At 45.4% G+C, this 13,193-nt stretch overlaps 1 long non-coding RNA gene across 1 annotated transcript; it reads right to left on the reverse strand.

Annotated features, from left to right (window-relative positions):
* Positions 1 to 350: 350 nt before the first annotated feature.
* Positions 351 to 10,342, reverse strand: LOC135536979 (uncharacterized). Its single transcript, XR_010455100.1, has 3 exons — positions 10,256 to 10,342; positions 3,667 to 3,761; positions 351 to 412 (listed from the first exon to the last, which is right to left on the reverse strand). It is a non-coding gene; the product is annotated as an uncharacterized LOC135536979 (long non-coding RNA).
* Between the last annotated feature and the right edge of the window lie 2,851 nt (positions 10,343 to 13,193).

Raw genomic sequence — 13,193 nt, forward strand, 5'->3', positions numbered from 1 at the left:
TGTGTGTGAACATGAGGCAGCGCTGCAGTCAGACAGTGGGGTCATGGACCGTCTCAGTCTTACCCAGAGCTCCTGGTATCTGGTTCTCTCTCCTTACACAGCCACAAGAGTGATGGGCTTAGACAGAGTTGAGACACACACCTCCCCCACTACTGGAGAGGACACAGTGTGGAGCTTTTACAGAGGCAGGTAACTGAACCCCACCAGAGGAGAGAGTTACAGTCTTTTTCAATAAACACACACTTACCTCCCGCGGTGTCTACAATGTGTGTGTGTAGGGTGTGGTCTGGTCTCTCCTACCTCTCTTGGTGTCCACGGTGTTGACAGCATGGATGAGCAGGGCAGTGTTAGGTTCAGTGTACTCCACAAACACCAGTAACAGTTTCAGAGCTGTCTTCACTACCAGACGGAACTACACACACACACACACACACACACACACACACACACACACACACACACACACACACACACACACACACACACACACACACACACACACACACACACACACACACACACACACACACACACACACACACACACACACACACAGCAGAGCAGAAAAAGGTTTTATGCACTAGGGACCATATCAAACTCATTCTGCATGTTATAACTGCTTCAGTGACCAACGAAGTGCAGCATGTTAACCACTGATAGGGTTTAAATGTGACCAACGAGGTACAGCATGTTAACCACTGATAGAGTTTAAATGTGACCAACGAGGTACAGCATGTTAACCACTGATAGAGTTTAAATGTGACCAACGAGGTACAGCATGTTAACCACTGATAGGGTTTAAATGTGACCAACGAGGTACAGCATGTTAACCACTGATAGGGTTTAAATGTGACCAACGAGGTGCAGCATGTTAACCACTGATAGGGTTTAAATGTGACCAACGAGGTACAGCATGTTAACCACTGATAGAGTTTAAATGTGACCAACGAGGTGCAGCATTTTAACCACTGATAGGGTTTAAATGTGACCAACGAGGTGCAGCATGTTAACCACTGATAGGGTTTAAATGTGACCAACGAGGTACAGCATGTTAACCACTGATAGGGTTTAAATGTGACCAACGAGGTACAGCATGTTAACCACTGATAGGGTTTAAATGTGACCAATGAGGTACAGCATGTTAACCACTGATAGGGTTTAAATGTGACCAACGAGGTACAGCATGTTAACCACTGATAGGGTTTAAATGTGACCAGCGAGGTACAGCATGTTAACCACTGATAGGGTTTAAATGTGACCAGCGAGTTACAGCATGTTAACCACTGATAGGGTTTAAATGTGACCAACAGTGCAGCATGTTAACCACTGATAGGTTTAAATGTGACCAACGAGGTACAGCATGTTAACCACTGATAGGGTTTAAATGTGACCAACGAGGTGCAGCATGTTAACCACTGATAGGGTTTAAATGTGACCAACGAGGTGCAGCATGTTAACCACTGATAGAGTTTAAATGTGACCAACGAGGTACAGCATGTTAACCACTGATAGGGTTTAAATGTGACCAACGAGGTGCAGCATGTTAACCACTGATAGAGTTTAAATGTGACCAACGAGGTACAGCATGTTAACCACTGATAGAGTTTAAATGTGACCAACGAGGTACAGCATGTTAACCACTGATAGGGTTTAAATGTCACCAACGAGGTACAGCATGTTAACCACTGATAGGGTTTAAATGTGACCAACGAGGTACAGCATGTTAACCACTGATAGGGTTTAAATGTCACCAACGAGGTACAGCATGTTAACCACTGATAGAGTTTAAATGTCACCAACGAGGTACAGCATGTTAACCACTGATAGGGTTTAAATGTGACCAACGAGGTACAGCATGTTAACCACTGATAGGGTTTAAATGTGACCAACGAGGTACAGCATGTTAACCATTGATAGGGTTTAAATGTGACCAACGAGGTACAGCATGTTAACCACTGATAGGGTTTAAATGTGACCAACGAGATACAGCATGTTAACCACTGATAGGGTTTAAATGTGACCAACGAGGTACAGCATGTTAACCACTGATAGGGTTTAAATGTGACCAACGAGGTACAGCATGTTAACCACTGATAGAGTTTAAATGTGACCAACGAGGTACAGCATGTTAACCACTGATAGGGTTTAAATGTGACCAACGAGGTACAGCATGTTAACCACTGATAGGGTTTAAATGTGACCAACGAGGTACAGCATGTTAACCACTGATAGGGTTTAAATGTGACCAACGAGGTACAGCATGTTAACCACTGATAGAGTTTAAATGTGACCAACGAGGTACAGCATGTTAACCACTGATAGGGTTTAAATGTGACCAACGAGGTACAGCATGTTAACCACTGATAGAGTTTAAATGTGACCAACGAGGTGCAGCATGTTAACCACTGATAGGGTTTAAATGTGACCAACGAGGTACAGCATGTTAACCACTGATAGGGTTTAAATGTGACCAACGAGGTACAGCATGTTAACCACTGATAGGGTTTAAATGTCACCAACGAGGTACAGCATGTTAACCACTGATAGGGTTTAAATGTCACCAACGGTACAGCATGTTAACCACTGATAGGGTTTTTAAATGTCACCAACGAGTACAGCATGTTAACCACTGATAGGGTTTAAATGTGACCAGGGTACAGCATGTTAACCACTGATAGGGTTTAAATGTGACCAACGAGGTACAGCATGTTAACCACTGATAGGGTTTAAATGTGACCAACGAGGTGCAGCATGTTAACCACTGATAGGGTTTAAATGTGACCAACGAGGTACAGCATGTTAACCACTAATAGGGTTTAAATGTGTCATTACATAGTGCCCGATAAGAGGTTTTCCTGCTCTGACAGCCCTGAGGGGTTGAGATAAAGGCCTGATAGAGGATGTATAGGAAATAAGGGAACAGGGGTTGTACTTGTAGGGGTGAATAATACCAAGGCATGGTACAGTCAGAATGTAAAGCCAGAAAAGAGAAGGAAAGACAGAGAAACAGAGAGAAAAAAGGAAGGGATGTGAAGATCTGTGTGTAATAAAGTGAGTGCCTGATCGGGACATCAAAACCATGCTGTGTGTTACACTTGGCCAGGAAGAAGGAGCAGAGGAGAGAAGAATCGGTTAGAGCAGGAAATGCAGAGACACTCTCTCCCAGAGGAGAAAGAGGGAGAGAGAGAGAAAGACAGAGATAGAAAGGACAGAGAGAGAGTGGACGAGAGAGAAAGAGAGGACAGAGAAAGTGAGAGAAGGAGATAGGAGAGAGAGAAAGAGAGAGAGAGAGAGAGAGAGAGAGAGAGGGAGAGGGAGGAGGGAGGGGACAGAGAGACAAAGAAAGAGAGAAAGAGAGAGAGACAGACAGAGAGAGAGAGGAGACAGAGAGAGACAGAGAAAGAGAGAAAGAGAGAGAGAGAGAGAGAGAGAGAGAGAGAGAGAGAGAGAGAGAAGGAGGGAGGGGACAGAGAGAGACAGAGAAAGAAAGAGAGAGAGGGGACAGAGAGAGACAGAGAAATAAAAAGAAAGAGGGGACAGAGAGAGAGGGATTGGGGAAGAAAATAGATTGACCTGGCCATCAGAGGATGGATGCATGTTTTACAGTTGTTATATGGTCAAATGCAAAAGTACAATGATATTTCCTTTGGTAACTTGGTACTGTACCTTGGATCCAACGAGTGTGTAAAGCCATTGGACGGTTTCGTTGTGACTTATGAGGCCGTTCATTCCATCCACATACAGCATGATCTGTCCCAGAGCTGGAGAGAGACAGAGAGGAAGAGTTGAATTGATTTGAGAGAGAGTGGGCGAGAGAGAGAGAGAGAGAGAGAGAGAGAGAGAGAGAGAGAGAGAGAGAGAGAGAGAGAGAGAGAGAGAGAGAAAGAGAGAAAGAGAGAAAGAGGGATTGAAGAGAAAGAGAGAGACGCTTGTTTCTGCAGCTCTGTGTTTGGTTACAAGAATGGGCCCGTTGCACATGAACCTGATGAGTTGTCATAAAAATACCAGGGAACACATGAAAGATGGGGCTAGTTCTGTCTGTGCCATGGCAGGCAGTGCTGTGACTCTCCCTCCCCTCTCCTCTATCTAGGTTAGACACACATCTGCCATTCCAGTTATGTTATTCTCTTCTGTTTGCCATAAGACTGACTGCACAGACCCATATCCATCTGTCCTGCACATCACCCCCAAGAGTGGGAAAAAGCTCCTCACTGATGTTCCCTATACTCTTTAGAATTCTATAAGCCTCTAAAGAGAGTGACTCGTGAGGAACAGTATGCTGGACCAGTTAGGAAGAGATAACTAACTCTTTAGGAGAGCGACAGCAAGCACATCACCATAGAAACACAACACTGGACCAGTTAGGAAGAGATAACTAACTCTTTAGGAGAGCGACAGCAAGCACATCACCATAGAAACACAACACTGGACCAGTTAGGAAGAGATAACTAACTCTTTAGGAGAGTGACAGCAAGGACATCACCATAGAAACACAACACTGGACCAGTTAGGAAGAGATAACTAACTCTTTAGGAGAGCGACAGCAAGGACATCACCATAGAAACACAACACTGGACCAGTTAGGAAGAGATAACTAACTCTTTAGGAGAGCGACAGCAAGGACATCACCATAGAAACACAACACTGGACCAGTTAGGAAGAGATAACTAACTCTTTAGGAGAGTGACAGCAAGGACATCACCATAGAAACACAACACTGGACCAGTTAGGAAGAGATAACTAACTCTTTAGGAGAGTGACAGCAAGGACATCACCATAGAAACACAACACTGGACCAGTTAGGAAGAGATAACTAACTCTTTAGACGACAGCAAGGACATCACCGTAGAAACACAACACTGGACCAGTTAGGAAGAGATAAGTAACTCTTTAGGAGAGCGACAGCAAGGACATCACCATAGAAACACAACACTGGACCAGTTAGGAAGAGATAACTAACTCTTTAGGAGAGCGACAGCAAGGACATCACCATAGAAACACAACACTGGACCAGTTAGGAAGAGATAACTAACTTTTAGGAGAGTGACAGCAAGGACATCACCATAGAAACACAACACTGGACCAGTTAGGAAGAGATAACTAACTCTTTAGGAGAGCGACAGCAAGGACATCACCATAGAAACACAACACTGGACCAGTTAGGAAGAGATAACTAACTCTTTAGGAGAGCGACAGCAAGGGCATCACCATAGAAACACAACACTGGACCAGTTAGGAAGAGATAACTAACTCTTTAGGAGAGTGACAGCAAGGACATCACCATAGAAACACAACACTGGACCAGACGTTAAGAAAAATCCCCATTTCCCATAATACCAAATCCAAACCAAGTCATATGAGTGAAATGAGAGAGGGATGAAAAGTGAGGGAGGGAGAGACGGAACTACAGAACATCAATAGTGGCAGACAAGGGATCTTTCCTTTCCTTGACATGTAGATAATGCTAACCAGATTGTCACTAATGTTGGAGTGCCTCTGACCTAGCTCCAGCTGCACTGTAGACATACACCATGAGGAGACAGACACATTCCCCCATGCATGCAAAGTTACCATCACTGTATGAGCAGAAAGATCAACAACATCTGATATGAACACAAGGTGAAGATATCCATTCATTTCAGATTGCTATGAAGTCAGAATAATGATATTCCAAATAATGACAGACATGATCTACAGTTGAACCAAAGCCAGATGACAACAGAGAGATATACTGAACAAGTGTGTTCTTTCTTTGACTGGGTTGTTCTCATCTGCCGTGTCTAACTGTCTGTGTGATGGAGGGTTCTGTATCTATAGGTGGTTGCTAAGTGTTACTGTAATTAACAGAGCCCAGTTGACTTAAACAACGACTTGTTGATCGACACAAAATAATACCACTGAATATTAGGAGAATGAAACACATTCCAGCCATGCTTGGAAAGGATACATTCTAGCCATGCCTGGATAAGACACATTCCAGCCATGCTTGGAAAGGATACATTCTAGCCATGCCTGGATAAGACACATTCCAGCCATGCTTGGAAAGGATACATTCTAGCCATGCCTGGATAAGACACATTCCAGCCATGCTTGGAAAGGATACATTCTAGCCATGCCTGGATAAGACACATTCCAGCCATGCATGGATAAGACACACTCCAGCCATGCTTGGAAAGGATACATTCAAGCCATGCCTGGATAAGACACATTCTAGCCATGCTTGGAAAGGATACATTCTAGCCATGCTTGGAAAGGATACATTCTAGCCATGCCTGGATAAGACACATTCCAGCCATGCTTGGAAAGGATACATTCTAGCCATGCCTGGATAAGACACATTCTAGCCATGCTTAGATAAGACACATTCTAGCCATGCCTGGATAAGACACATTCTAGCCATGCTTGGATAAGACACATTCTAGCCATGCTTGGATAAGACACATTCCAGCCATGCTTGGATAAGACACATTCCAGCCATGCTTGGATAAGACACATTCTAGCCATGCTTGGATAAGATACATTCCAACCATGCTTGGATAAGACACATTCCAGCCATGCCTGGATAAGACACATTCCAGCCATGCTTGGATAAGATACATTCCAGCCATGCTTGGATAAGATACATTCCAGCCATGCTTGGATAAGATACATTCCAGCCATGCTTGGATAAGATACATTCCAGCCATGCTTGGATAAGATACATTCCAGCCATGCTTGGATAAGATACATTCCAGCCATGCTTGGATAAGATACATTCCAGCCATGCTTGGATAAGACACATTCCAGCCATGCTTGGATAAGATACATTCCAGCCATGCTTGGATAAGACACATTCCAGCCATGCTTGGATAAGATACATTCCAGCCATGCTTGGATAAGATACATTCCAGCCATGCTTGGATAAGATACATTCCAGCCATGCTTGGATAAGATACATTCCAGCCATGCTTGGATAAGATACATTCCAGCCATGCCTGGATAAGACACATTCCAGCCATGCTTGGATAAGATACATTCCAGCCATGCTTGGATAAGATACATTCCAGCCATGCTTGGATAAGATACATTCCAGCCATGCTTGGATAAGACACATTCCAGCCATGCTTGGATAAGATTGTTTCCAGCCATGCTTGGATAAGACACATTCCAGCCATGCTTGGATAAGACAACCTGTGGAGATGGTTTATCTGTGGGACAGATTGACAGGCTTCCACCACATAATGACCGTGTTGTACCAGATTGTAGTACACCATCATCAAATATCACCTTACAATAATGATGTCCTGTTGTTATTGTTGAGAGTTGACATTTACACACACACACACACACACACACACACACACACACACACACACACACACACACACACACACACACACACACACACACACACACACACACACACACACACACACACACACACACACACACACACACACACACACACACACACACAGCTGGTGTGAGAGAGTGGTCAGGGACAGAGACATTACTCTACCCCCACTTTGCACTAAATCAACCAAGCAGGTCCAGAGTCTTCAGACAGACATGGGCCTCAAACAAAACACAACATTCAGCAAAGAACAAGTGTCTGTCCAGTCCAGTCATCCCTCAATTTGTCAGACAGTCACAACTGAAAGGGAAATATTTGAGCAGCCTTGCTCACCGGACCCTGACACGACTTCCATTTGTAACAGGATACATAAATAAGGGTCATAACAGGAGCTGAGGGACCTCTATGGGAGGGCACTAAAAATGCACCCTGGGCTTCCGTACGTTGAGGAGGGAAACAGAAAAGGGGGGAGGATGAGAAAAGAGGGTAACAAATAGCCATGGATAGGATTGGATGGAGCAAAGCACAAAAAAGCTTCCTTTTTTAGGGGGTTGGTTTGTTATAGGCTAAGAGTGAAATGCTCTGTGAGTTAATATTTGAGTTAAGTTCAAGCTGCAGTGTGTAACTTTTTGGGGCGACATGGACAAATTCACATAGAAATGAGTCTAAGAAGCCGTAGATCTATGTGTGCAATGTCGATGCTTCCCCTTCTTAAGTTTCAGCATCACTTTACACCACTACAGAACACCGGGACCAGCACCACTTTACACCACTGGGACTAGCACCACTTTACACCACTACAGACCACCGGGACCAGCACCACTTTACACCACTACAGACCACCGGGACCAGCACCACTTTACACCACTACAGAACACCGGGACCAGCACCACTTTACACCACTGGGACCAGCACCACTTTACACCACTTTACACCACTCCACACCACTGGGACCAGCACCACTTTATACCACTCCACCGGGACCAGCAGCACTTTACACCACTCCACACCACCGGGACCAGCACCACTTTACACCACTCCACACCACCGGAACCAGCACCACTTTACACCCTCCACACCACCGGAACCAGCACCACTTTACACCACTCCACGGGACCAGCACCACTTTACACCACTCCCACACCGGAACCAGCAGCACTTTACACCACTCCACACCACCGGGACCAGCACACTTTACACCCTCCACACCACCGGGACCAGCACCACCTTACACCACTCCACACCACCGGAACCAGCAGCACTTTACACCACTACACACCACCAGGACCAGCACCACCTTACACACCCTCCCACCACCGGGACCAGCACCACTTTACACCACTCCACACCACCGGGACCAGCACCACTTTACCACTCCACACCACCGGGACCAGCACCACTTTTACCACTCCACACCACCGGGACCAGCACCACCTTACACCACTCCACACCACCGGGACCAGCACCACCTTACACCACTCCCCACCACGGGACCAGCACCACTTACACCACTCTACCGGGCAGAGCACCAGTTGCTCTCTCTGTAACTGTATGTTGAGATAGAAGATAAAACAGGGGGTGAAAAACACCCAGTATAAACATACATCATGCATCTAAGGCAGGACAACTAGTTGTGTCTGTCTGTCAGTCTGTGTGAGTCTGGTGGCTGACAGAGGAGAACAGTCTGGAAAGCCATGAAGATGAAAGTTCAAATGAGGAAGAATACTTGTCATGCATGTGTGTTTCGGGACATTTATTTCTGATCAATGTAAAATCATTTTGGAATACTCAGATTTTCATATTCATCATAAAGTACTTTTCCATACTCCATGTCACTCGAGCAGAGTATCAGAAAGAGAAAAATAAAGACTATTTGAACCCAGGTCTACCTCAGAGCACAGTGCTGTGTGCCAGTTTGTCATTGTGAGGAGTCAAAACGGAAACTGTTTCAGTGGAACTACGAGGAGAGGTCTGCAGACCAGACCCAGGTGGCTACTGTTGTATGTTTCCCAGTCTGTCTATCCCATCCCATGCGTGGGGGTAGGACACATGATGAATGTGCTGCCTGCTCCGTTTGGGTCCAAGATTCCCAGGTGCAGCTGTACTGTTTGTCTCTTTGGCTATGTCCCAAATGGCACCCTATGCCCTGCATAGTGCACTACTCTTGACTAGAACCCTTTGGGCCCTAGTAGTGCTGTATGTAGGGAATAGGGTTCCATTTCACACGCAGTCTGTCAGTCCCTCAGTCTGTCTGTCAGTCTGTCAGTCAGTCTGTCCATCCACTGTTGCTGCTGCTAACCAATCAGGCCTATTTACTCACAACATGTCAGGATAGAACATTCCACACTCCACCTCTCTCTCCACTGGAACGATGTGTGTGTGTGTGTGTGTGTGTGTGTGTGTGTGTGTGTGTGTGTGTGTGTGTGTGTGTGTGTGTGTGTGTGTAGAAGGGGTTGTATTTTCAAGTGTGTCAAAGCCAGAAGAGTGAGCAAATGCACGTACGGACGGACGTTTGCTCACTCTTCAGACAGACAGACAGACAGACAGACAGACAGACAGACAGACAGACAGACAGACAGACAGACAGACAGACAGACACAGACAGACAGAGTGCCTGCCGTATCAAAGCAGACCACATCAGAGTGTGCTTACTAAAACGTGATTAACCCTGCCGGGTTAGAGGAGACTGAAGCGAGGCCCTGCCCGCCCTCTCCTGCGACTCACCCTCTCTGCTATGACAGTGGTGCTGACAGAGGAGTGACTAGAGTAATGAGTTAATATACAGCTGTTCAACCAGCGTGACTTTGTAACGAATTCCTACAGTATGTGTTGTCACAAGGGATCTGTGCGGCTTGTGAGAAGTGGATTATAAAGTGAGAATGATGCGAAACATGTCAAACTTTGATTTCTCTCTCTCCATACCAAGAATTTGGTGTCAGGTTACATATGTTGCATGGTTGTGTTCTCAACGAGGAAACTGGTTCCATCCGTCTTCCAGTTCTAACCACCGATCCCTCCAATGAACGTAATGGGTCCCACTGCAAAGCAAACATAAGAGCTCTAAAGCCTACAAAGTTAACCACACATTGACTTCAAATGATTGATAATGGTCATGACCTTAGCTTGGTACCTCTTAGACCACATGGGTATTTTAAGTTGGTAGCTGACCTTTGACCCACAATGTTATTCTAAATGTCTTATCTGTGCAGCACACCTGTGCAGACCAGAACACAGAACCCATCGACTGAACTACCAGGACATTCACAGGAATGTCCATTAACATTTAACTAGGTGAGAAGCGACTGGTCTCTAATGAGGCTCTTTACGCCTGTGGATACAGAACATGAATGTTGTCTTTAATGACAGTACACACCTTATTGATGTTTCAGAGTAGCAACAATCAGTAGAAAAGCTGAAAGATTCATGGAGAAAACACCATGTAAAGGACTATCCTAGGTGTAAAGGACTATCCTAGGTGTAAAGGACTATCCTAGGTGTAAAGGACTATCCTAAGTGTAAAGGACTATCCTAGGTGTAAGGACTATCGGTGTAAAGGACTATCCTCGGTGTAAAGGACTATCCTAGGTGTAAGGACTCCTAGGTGTAAAGGACTATCCTAGGTGTAAAGGACTATCCTAGGTGTAAAGGACTATCCTAAGTGTAAAGGACTATCCTAAGTGTAAAGGACTATCCTAGGTGTAAAGGACTATCCTCGGTGTAGGTGTCCTAAAAGGACTATCCTAGGTGTAAAGGACTATCCTAAGTGTAAAGGACTATCCTAGGTGTAAAGGACTATCCTAGGTGTAAAGGACTATCTAGGTGTAAAGGACTATCCTAGGTGTAAAGGACTATCCTAGGTGTAAAGGACTATCCTAGGTGTAAAGGACTATCCTAGGTGTAAAGCTATCCCATCCTAGGTGTAAAGGACTATCCTCGGTGTAAAGGACTATCCTAGGTGTAAGGACTATCCTAGGTGTAAAGGACTATCCTCGGTGTAAAGGGTGTAAGGACTATCCTAGGTGTAAAGGACTATCCTAGGTGTAAAGGACTATCCTAGGTGTAAGGACTATCCTAGGTGTAAAGGACTATCCTAGGTGTAAAGGACTATCCTAGGTGTAAAGGACTATCCTAGGTGTAAAGGACTATCCTAGGTGTAAGGACTATCCTAGGTGTAAAGGACTATCCCAGGTGTAAGGACTATCCTAGGTGTAAGGACTATCCTAGGTGTAAAGGACTAAGGTGTAAAGGACTATCCTGGGTGTAAAGGACTATCCTAGGTGTAAAGGACTATCCTAGGTATAAAGGACTATCCTAGGTGTAAAGGACTATCCTATGTAAAGGACTATCCTAGGTGTAAAGGACTATCCTAGGTGTAAAGGACTATCCTATGTAAAGGACTATCCTCGGTGTAAAGGACTATCCTAGGTGTAAGGACTATCCTAGGTGTAAAGGACTATCCTAGGTGTAGCAGCTACATTAAGAGACTGCTGGGAAATGGTTTTAGGAAACATCAAATCAGCAATCACCTGAGAAGTCCCAACAACTGAACATTATTTCCACATCATTGTGAATCAATTACCCATGAAACAGGCCTGGAAAAAACTATTTGGATACCACAAAAAAAGTTGCTTGCATATTGCAGCTGTGGAGGCTATTTTTGTTGTGATCATAATCATTTCATAATGGCCCACTTCCCATTCCAGGTCAACTCCCACGCAACTTAAAAAGCAAATGTGGAACATTGCAGATAGAAATGTCAAGAATAGAGCGGACCTGATACCTTATTCTACATGTTAGAAAGACATGTTCTATATAATGTATCTGAACGTTCCATAACGTTATGTCCTGCTGAGCGTTCAACAACACTGGCCCTGCGTATTGTACTGTAACGTGTACTGTGTGATCGTTACCGGCATGAGGAGCAGAGTGGAGCTATAGAGGTGAACCTCCTGATCCAGACATGAGGAGCAGAGTGGAGCTATAGAGGTGAACCTCTGATCCAGACATGAGGAGCAGAGTGGAGCTGTAGAGGTGAACCTCTGATCCAGACATGAGGAGCAGAGTGGAGCTATAGAGGTGAACCTCCTGATTCAGACATGAGGAGCAGAGTGGAGCTATAGAGGTAAACCTCTGATCCAGACATGAGGAGCAGAGTGGAGCTGTAGAGGTGAACCTCCTGATCCAGACATGAGGAGCAGAGTGGAGCTATAGAGGTGAACCTCTGATCCAGACATGAGGAGCAGAGTGGAGCTATAGAGGTGAACCTCTGATCCAGACATGAGGAGCAGAGTGGAGCTGTAGAGTGAACCTCTGATCCAGACATGAGGAGCAGAGTGGAGCTATAGAGGTGAACCTCTGATCCAGACATGAGGAGCAGAGTGGAGCTATAGAGGTGAACCTCTGATCCAGACATGAGGAGCAGAGTGGAGCTATAGAGGTGAACCTCTGATCCAGACATGAGGAGCAGAGTGAGCTGTGGAGGTGAACCTCTGATCCAGACATGAGGAGCAGAGTGGAGCTATAGAAACCTCCTGATTCAGACATGAGGAGCAGAGTGGAGCTATAGAGGTGAACCTCTGATCCAGACATGAGGAGCAGAGTGGAGCTATAGAGGTGAACCTCTGATCCAGACATGAGGAGCAGAGTGGAGCTATAGAGGTGAACCTCCTGATCCAGACATGAGGAGCAGAGTGGAGCTATAGAGGTGAACCTCTGATCCAGACATGAGGAGCAGAGTGGAGCTGTAGAGGTGAACCTCTGATCCAGACATGAGGAGCAGAGTGGAGCTATAGAGGTGAACCTCTGATCCAGACATGAGAGCAGAGTGGAGCTATAGAGGTGAACCTCCTGATCCAGACAT

Source organism: Oncorhynchus masou, unplaced genomic scaffold, assembly GCF_036934945.1.
Source record: "Oncorhynchus masou masou isolate Uvic2021 unplaced genomic scaffold, UVic_Omas_1.1 unplaced_scaffold_6907, whole genome shotgun sequence".
NCBI classification, from domain to species: domain Eukaryota; kingdom Metazoa; phylum Chordata; class Actinopteri; order Salmoniformes; family Salmonidae; genus Oncorhynchus; species Oncorhynchus masou.